An 8,492-nucleotide genomic window follows, 5' to 3' on the forward strand; every position below is an offset into this window, starting at 1 on the left:
GGTTAATAAGCTGCTCCCCTTCTATTCGTGGAAGGGAAAGAAATAGGCCCGCCCATCTCATTGAAGTTGTTCATTGGCTCTGTAAGATGTCTGGTGAAATGCGGGGTCGGGAACAAGCTAAAAGCCGTGGTCCCGAGGGCTTGTCAGCCGCGCTCTCGCAGAGTTGTAGGTTTGTGGGGTTGCCTTTGATGGGGCTTCTTAAAGAGGATGGGAAAAGATGGAAGGGATGGTATCCTGCCCCCATTCGGATTACCAAAACACACTTGGTAGCGTTTATTTCTGGCTTTGGAACGGGCAGACAAAAAAAGTAGAGCGCAACAGGAAAACAACGTGCAATGTGCTTTTGAGAGGAAGGGGAGCACCACAGCCCGAATTTGTGCCATTGGTTATCGGTATTAGCAACAATAACCGCACTAGTGGGAAAACCCTTGATAGTAGAGTCAAGGGTATTTATTATTATTTGCATTTATATATCACCCTAGTAGCCCAGAGGGCTCTGGGTGGTTTACAAACATTAAAACCTACCAATCCTAAGCAAATAAACAAATTGGCTATACCACGACAGTATAAAATAACGTAGTTTAAATGAAATAAATAACTAGCATTAAAATATTGGTTAAATAAAAAGGTCTTGACCTCATGCCGAAAAGCATATAATGACAGTGCCAGGCGGACTTCTCTAGGGAGCACATTCCATAGATGGGGTGCCAACGCAGAGAAAGCAAAGTAAAAAGAATAATCTTGGACACTGTTCAGACATTTCCTTATGCATGTCTATAAGCAAGCATGCCTCAATCTAGGAAAGGTGAAATGGGAATGAGGCCCCTTGACCATCTCAGTGTGCTAAGCTGAGTGTAATAGAATTTACTCATCAGTATGGTTTGGACTCGACTTCGAGACTGACTAACAACAACAAAACATGGCTGGGAGCAGGCTGCATAACAAGTAATTTGAGACAAGACTAATTAGCTTGGGACAAAGAATTATTTTCCTTTTCTTTAGGGGATGGACGATGACTAAGTACAACTGAAACTTTACTAGGTGAGGTAGGCATCTGTATCTTGCTTTAAATTCTTCACTATTGATGTATAAAGGATAATGACGTGCATAATTTGTTTTTAAGAAAGTCATTGACATTACCACATTTTAAAAGTATTAAAATTTTACATGTACCATGCAGTTAGTGTGACATTCTTCAAAAGGACTGGCTGGTTCTCAGAAACTACAACATACAAACTACAGCTAAATTCCTGAAGTGGCTTTAGGAATTCCTTGGCCTAGGACAAAGAATCCTACCAACCTCACCAGACCTTTTGGGGGACACATCAGTATTTTGTGTGCACAAACACATTTCCAGACCTACATATATCTACAGCCCAATAACATTATATCTGACTACGCCAGCTGCTCCCTCTCTGTATACAAGGATTATTTGCTTGTTAGAAAGAAATACACATCTTTGTTTAACAGAATCCTTTCGCAACCTTCTCCTTCCCCCACACCTCTAGAGAGTTGGGCTTTTATAGTTAACAATGAAAATGCTGCTCCGCACAGTTCAGTAAATTATGAATCACCAAGTCTACAGCCTCCTGAATATAGAACAGCAGAAACATTACAAACAGGCCCTAAATAAGAAATGAACTGCTGGTACCAGTCTGTAACAATGTTAAGGGGGTACAGAGAGGCAAGAGAAGATGGGGGAGAGCTAATATAAAGACATCTGCTCTGGCAGTTGCTGCAAAAGGTTTGGGACAATTGTTGATTACAGTCTTTTTCTTGTCCCTTTTGCCAAGATGTGTAATATTCTTTAAAAAAGATGTCTTCTTGCTGTTGCTTATGTTGCTCTGGGAAGAACCAAATAAGCAACAACACTTTTGAATGCCCAGCAGGATAGCTCTCCCCCAAAGTAATCTTTAAGAGGATGCAAATATGAAATAAGGGGCACGCATACTATCATAATAACCATCAAAGGCTCTTTACTATCATATATGAAAATTAGCCCAAGGGCATGCTTTTGCACACTTTAATGACAAAAACTGCATAAACTAAAGATAACATATAACAGACAATCAGGCAGCATGTCACACTACCCCTCCCCGACAATAAGCCCTGTGGGTTGGTTGTTGTGTGAATGACCCACAATACATCTGACAGCCAACTGGGCTGACTATGGGTATTTTGCCCCTTCCTCTGCCCTGTTCCCCTGGTTGGTATCCCAGAGAAATCTATTTGATTTTGCTTGCTTCTCTTCACCCCATTTGTTCACCACAGCCTTTTTTACCCCTTTAACAGAGTTTTGTATTTTTTGTTGTTTTTTTAAGATTACAGTTTCCAGCTTGACAGCTAGTCCACCCAATCTCCTTTTTGACAGTTCTTGGCAGATCATTTAGTGGTTGACGAGCTATTTCTTTAATTATTTTTTGCTCTGACAATGTGCTCAAATATTTTCATTTTCCTTATTGAGTTAGTTAGCTGCGCTTGCACAGCTATGGAAGTGTATAGTTCTGTGTGTGTGGAAATAGGGAGCCTTGGGTGGCAATGCCTAAAGTGCACCAAGTACCAGATCTGGACTTTGAGCCAAAACTGCTCCAAACCCCCCCCCCCCGCAACTTGATGCTCTCAAAAGGCAAGCTGCCAAGAGCAACCAAAGGCATGAATGATCTTTGTCTGTGAAAAGGGAGTGGTGAGATTTTCATCCTTTACAAGGCTGAGAACAAATGGAACAAATGAAAAGTAAGATGCATGGCCGTAGGTAGTGCTTGGTGTATTATTCTCATGAGCTGCTAAGAAAGTTTATCCATTTTGCGTTAACAAGAGGCACATGTCACACCGGGTTCATTGTGTGTTATTTAACTGTGGTGAACTGCAGTATGTGCTGGGTGCATGTAGCAGTTATTATGACCATGTAAACCCAGATGGCATTGTAGTGTGTGATCTGAACCCAGTCACTGTGGGTTATTTAAGGGTTAAATAACCTTTCCATAACCCTGTTTATAGTAGGTATATACAAGGATTGTTTAACCCTCACATGCCCACAGTGACCAGGTTCTGAGAACACACTGCAACTCCATTGGAGGGGTTCTTAATGGTGACCACAGGCACTCAGCATATGCCACGCCTCATTGTGAGTTAAATAACTCACCATGAGTCCAGTATGTCAAAACTTGGTCACTGCATAGCTATTGAACAAACAGACATGGAGCTTCAATTTTCTCAGTCTACTCCTTATTGTAATTGTTGCTTCTTTGCAGTATTTGAGAGTAGAAATCAACTTATTCCTCTCCAAGAAGCTTTCCCCAAGCTGATGCCTTTCTTATTGTTTGGACTGGAATTTGCATTATACAGTCCGCATGTCACTGGACTGCTAAATTGGGGGAAACTGGATGTATGTTTGTTCTTTTTAATGACTACTAAAAGACCTTGCTTATTGTGTTTATGTATCTTTCAAAGTATTGGAAGCTTTATAGAAATTTCAAATTATACTGTGAATGATGTCCTTAAACAATGACTGAGACAGGACCTTTTTTTTCAGTTGCTGCCTCTGCAGCAATGAAAAGATTCTAATTAACTGCCAATGGCCGGTAGGCCAAGATACAACATCTGCATTTAGCATAACAACTGCTGAATTAAAAGATTATGCCCTTGGCATTGTATGTCTTCCATCATGTAAGATGGAAAAAAGTTTAGTATCTGCATAATTTCAAACTCAAAAAGGAAGCAAGTCTGCAATTGGTATAACAAGGAGGATGCCAAGTCATATCAAGATCTTTCCAGGAAAGAGGGAATTTTGTTTGGCTTCCTTTTTTGCACAATATGTGTTTCCTCAGAACGTTTCTGTTATTAGAAACTCTGGATTCCTATAAACCTTTTTCTTGGACCCATTGATCTTGATGGGACTTACTTCTGAGTAGACATGTCCTAGGACACAGTTTATTGCTGCCAAAATTGTCTTTCCATTGTTTGGAATATAGATAGATAGATAGATAGATAGATAGATAGATAGATGCACACACGCATTTCTGTATTACCTTTTGATTCAAACATGACCCATAAAGCAACCTAAAGTTAAATATGTGACTAGGCAAATTGTATTTATTTATTTATGAATGACACCTGTATGCTGCCCCATGGCCTGAGGGCTCCCAAAAAGAATGGCATACAGATAATTGAAACAAATGAAACAGGTATTCCCTGGACAATGCCAGTATCACCTCTGTTGATGAGCAGTACAAATCCTTCCCTTCCCATTGTAATGCCACTGTGTTTCAATGCATAAAATTGCCTGTTATTATATTTTTCTAACTACTTTTACTGCACCACAAGATGGTTCAGAGATGTTATTCTTTACAACCTGAATTACTACCCATGTATGATAGGCCTTTGTGGGAGTGATCACTTTATTAAGGTGACAAACATCCCTTTCTCTCTGAGAATTTTCAGTGGTGTACAATAACTTTTCAAGTGCAAGAGCTCATCACAATAGTGTGTATATGTGCAACTCCACCCCATGGGGAGCAGGCAAACGTAGCATAATACCTGATTAATTAGGATCCACATAACTGCAATCTTATGGATAGTAACCAAGGAGTAAATTTTACTGATTTCACTTATTTCTGACTTATTTGAATTCACCTATTTCTGATACTTCTGACTATTTTGGTGTAACTTGTAAACCAGACTGAGCTTCATCAAACTGCTAAAGAGATATAGGGACTCCATCATAGAAAAAGAAATATGCATCCATCATAAATAATAGTTAAATTGAAAACTTAATTATTACTTCTTCCACTCGTTAGAGTAAGGAGGGTCCTTCCTTGACCTTCCAGCATGTAATGCCACCATCCCTGTTCTGATAAAGTCCCTAGTACTGTGCTACCAAATGAAACTCTGCAGCAAATTAAAGTCCACAGCAATGCTGATTGAGATAGCTGTTTCCCTGCTGCTGTTATCTGGGCTGCAACAAGATACTGTGAGGGGAGGTGGAAGATTCTGCTCCCTTGCTCTGCCAGCAAACACAGTCAAGGTCTCTGTCCCAGTGTGGTGCTAATCAGCTGGGCTACAGGGAAAAGAGAGGCGCTCCCTGAGGCTTCATGAGCTGCAGAGAGAGCAAGCAACTGTCAGGAGAGAGTGAACACTGATAATGCTGGGGGCCTACAATCAAAAGAACATTGCAGTTTATTCAGACATTCAGGAAATACATGCAGCATGTTGGTAGCCCGGAGAAGGAGTCTGTACAGGATGCTTTTATAATGTATGAGTCAAGCAGGCAGGCAGTTTGTGAGAAGCAAGTGACAATGGAAACAAAGGGTTGAAAGGATTAAGACAAGGGACAAAAGGAGCTCAGGGCCGAGACATATTAGCATATCAAAACGGGGTGTACTTGTGAAGCAGGACTGATCCTGAAGCAGAATGCTGGTCTTAAACTATCATGGAGGAATTTTGGCTCATGTAGTCCTGACACAACCAAGATCCACATGTGGGCTAAAAAATAAGGACTTGTCCAAAGACCTCCTGGTTGGATGAGGAAATTAATCCTGGACTCCTGAACACAAGTTCAACGTTTTTGTCCACAGGTGCAGCACAGTGGGCAAGGCAACCCAGTGTTCTCCAGATGCCTTGGATTAGAACTCCCATCATCCTTTACCAATACCCATGCTGGTTGGGGCTTATGACAATTGCAGTCAAATATATCTGGAGGACACCAGATTGACCCTAGAGCTTTCCCATCTCCACAGTGCATCATATGTGGTCTTCATACACTTTGGGAGGGCTGGTTGTTCTGCTGGTACCAAGTTGAAGCTAGAAGGAATGTTAAAATAGAAGGGGTGTGTGTGTGTGTGTGTGCGTGCGCGCGCACGTGCGTGCGTGCGTTAGAATGAATCTTTCCTTCCATGGGCCTTAATGTACCCAGTAGTGCAGGAACGCACTTCACATTAACAGAAGCTCATCAAAAATGCATGGGATTAAGCTGGTTAGAAGTATTTTGTTTTTGATGTTTTTACCTCTTAGTGTAATTAGCCTATGCAGTTAATAATCCAGTTCCCCTCAAACTTAGTAAATACACAGACTTTTCTAAGGCTTCTGGTTGTTCTGAAAAGTACCTTAACATGTAGCTTCACACAACCAAATATATCAGGATCCCCAACTGAAAGTGAAAAGCTGGATGGTTGAACTGACAGGATACAGCCAGAATCCAGGAAAGAATGAATATAATTCTGCTGGATCAAGAAAACATGACTTTCCATTTCTTCAAACTGCAGACCTTCATGCCACATGGCAAACCATGCTTTTGGAACTATTTCAAAAGCAGCTTGTAATGTGCCATATGGATATGTGGTTTTTCAAAAAGATCTAAAATCTCACTGGGTGTGCTAAAAAATCTTGGCCTTGCTTAAAATAGTTCTTTGAATCTTGGTTTGTATTTTTGGTGAGCATGTGCTATGTTGTGAACTTCACATCTAATGTCAAAATAGCTGGTATGAAATAAAGTTCCTTGCCTTCCCCATTATAACCATAAATGCCTAGAAAGAGAAAAAAGGGGAAAATGTCAGGTATGTACTCATTAGTTCCTTAATGCATTTGCGCACTGTTTCTTTTGTGCTTTAAGGAAATTTAACAGCCTGAATTCTGTCTTTCCATCCTTTCCTGTTAATTTCAGAATGGACAAATTTTAAAGGCAGCTATGCTACTCATATTTATATTTATTCATATTCATTGAAAATTGTGAAATGTTAATCTAGCTAAGCTACTGTTTCATAGCCTCCATGATAAAATGAGAATAAAATGTCATACTAATGGTAAAGCATGTTTCTATATGTCTGTCATCCAAGAGAACTAAATTGTTCAGTGGCCAGGAGATAATGATATTTCCTGGAAGAAAATAGTATTTTTAATCTTTATGGCTCACTGTTAGACTTATGTAGCACCTTTGCAGCATTTGAAGATATTCTGTCAATTCTTATTGACAGTGTTATAGACCAAGTCATGTTGCATATAAAACAACAACATAAGGATTTCTATTCAGTTACTGTACTTTGTAGAAGATACTCAGATAGCATTCTGGATAGAAAGGCCAGTTCACAGAAACCATAATCTTGTCAGCATCTTGGCAGAAACTTTTGTTAAAAATGTGGAGAATCAGTACTGTATTATTTCATGGTGGTAGGAAAACCAGTCAACAATATAAGCATATTATTAATGTATTTTTGCAAATCTTAATGCTTATCTTATTCATGTTGCTGATTGTGAAATTTGCCCTGTATTTGACTGTCCATGAGTGGGTGGACAAAAGGACAGACACTTGCCTAGCAGGTGGTAAATCAGAGGTACAACTGTTTTCAGATAAGGAGATTAGCCATTACTTCTCTATCCCAAAATGCAATGTTAGGTATAATCCACTACCTGCTATACCTACCACCGATTAATCAATTCAGACTACCATTTCCAAATGAATCTGCAGACCTCTGGGCCACAAGATTGGGGTAAATTTTGGCACTTTTCTCTTGTACCTCATCCTTTCTTTTTCGTACCACATAGCTTGCACATTTTTGTGGAATTTTGGTTGGTCTTTATAAAGATGGATCAAGGATTTTTCCCTGCCACTCAAGGACCAGCATGGCTATCTTGGTTTTTTGTCTGTACTTTTCAGAAGAGTTTTACTCTATATGCCTGTTCCAGAGCCTGGGGCCTGATCCTTTTCCTAGTTGACACAAACATTCTTAGCTGGGTCCTGAAGGATGGTGAAGTGACATATTTCTATATCATTTGGCCTGTAGCCAGCCTCCATTGTTAGGTGGAGGAACCACATTTCTAGGTGAGGATTTGGACAAAGGGGGAATCCCTCCCTTCACTCACTGCTACAAAGGATGTGAGAGCCAGGCCAGGGGAAGGGAAAGGCAGTGACCTTTCCCCTCATTTCCCCTTCCATGCAGAGTGTGTGTGAAGTGACATAATGGGCTTCATAAATGTCAAATTAACCGAAAGCCTGGTTTTGCTGTTGGATTAGGTGTGTCAGTTTTAGATTCCATCCAGACAATGAACTTATCCATACAAGTTCAGAGAATGTCAGAGGGAAAATACATATTTTAAGGTGTGTTTGTTAACTCCTCCTTTAGGGCCTCTCCTAGCCTTGTTTCTGACCTTTAGATGTTCCTTATATTGGACAGTCAAGGGAAAACCTTTTAACTGGTTGCCATATAAAGGAGTAACTAACCAGTTGGAAACTAATGGAAGAAAGCAATTGGATTTTTTTTTTTACTGGCTGCTAAGTTGATTTTTTCTTTCTTTCTTTCTTCTTTTTTTTTTTTTTTGCCTAGAATCCCTGAAAAGGCTCCATGCTGAGCTGCACACATTGGGAAAATGAGAAATTAGGCCTGAATTGCAGTCTAAGTAGCCAGCCAGCAACCTAACTGTCTGGTGTGCAGCAGTGCTTCTATCCTAGGATTGTTGCATCCTTTGCCATGAAGTACTCCAGAAAAAGAAGAATAGTCCCT

This window comes from Varanus komodoensis, unplaced genomic scaffold, assembly GCF_004798865.1.
Source record: "Varanus komodoensis strain SLA01 unplaced genomic scaffold, ASM479886v1 scaffold7_1, whole genome shotgun sequence".
Taxonomy (NCBI): Eukaryota; Metazoa; Chordata; class Lepidosauria; order Squamata; family Varanidae; genus Varanus; species Varanus komodoensis.